General features: G+C 38.7%; 1 non-coding gene across 1 annotated transcript; it reads left to right on the top strand.

The window, feature by feature from the left end:
• The first annotated feature begins 493 nt into the window (after positions 1 to 493).
• Positions 494 to 599, top strand: LOC140858883 (small nucleolar RNA R71). The gene has a single exon (XR_012142287.1). It is a non-coding gene; the product is annotated as a small nucleolar RNA R71 (small nucleolar RNA).
• Positions 600 to 939: the final 340 nt, after the last annotated feature.

The raw sequence follows: 939 nt of genomic DNA, 5'->3' as shown, positions 1-939 counted from the left end.
TGGATGGTTTCTCCAGCCGGGGTTATAAGTATTTGAATATGGATCGTTTCCTGGTCTGCGAGCTTGTTGGACTTGAGCTTGCTGAACCTGCTCGTGCACAAACTCAAGAAATTGAGGTGCGGCTGGGCATTCACTAACAAAATGGTTCAGACTTGCACACAATGCACAAACTTCTTGGATTGGGTTAGGTGGAATTGGGGATTGTCCAGTATTTAGAAGACGGTCTAATTTTTGGGATAGTTCATCTACCTTACTGTGGATATCCATGATGTTTCCAATCTGATAAATTTCACTTCTTTTTTGTTGAAGCATCGGTTGTTCTCTAGAGGTGGCAGATATATGATGTAAGAAATTCTCACTAAGTGTTTCAAAGAGCTGCCAGGCTTCATCCTCACTCTTTAGCATGAATGTCCCACCACATAATGCATCAACCATTTATCGGTGTTTCTCTGATAGACCATCATAAAAACATTGACAAAGTTACCATTTAGGGACAGCATGGTGTAGACATTTACGAATGAGGTCCCTTAACCTTTCCCATGTCTCATAAAAAAGTTCACCCTCCAATTGGAAAAAACTAGTGATAGCTTTTCTAATTTGATTTATTTTTTCAATTGAAAAGTATTTCTTGAGAAATTCTCTTTGAAGATGATCCCAAGTTGAAATGGTTATAGAGTTTAAGGAGTTTAACCAATGCTTGGCTTTGTCCTTAAGTGAGAAAGGGAACAGTTTCAACCTAAGGGCATCATCGGAGAAGTTTTGAATTTTTACTGTGGAACAAATTTTAAGAAATTCATCCAAGTGTTTGTATGGGTCCTCGTTACTAAGTCCATAGAATGATGGCAACATTTGAATAATGCTAGACTTAATCTCATATTGGGTAGCTTCTACTGGAGGTGCTTGAATGCATGGAGAGTAGGTATACGAGGATAGAGTGAA

This window comes from Elaeis guineensis, chromosome 6 (genome assembly GCF_000442705.2).
Source record: "Elaeis guineensis isolate ETL-2024a chromosome 6, EG11, whole genome shotgun sequence".
NCBI lineage: Eukaryota > Viridiplantae > Streptophyta > Magnoliopsida > Arecales > Arecaceae > Elaeis > Elaeis guineensis.
This window is presented reverse-complemented; position numbering and strand designations above follow the sequence as displayed.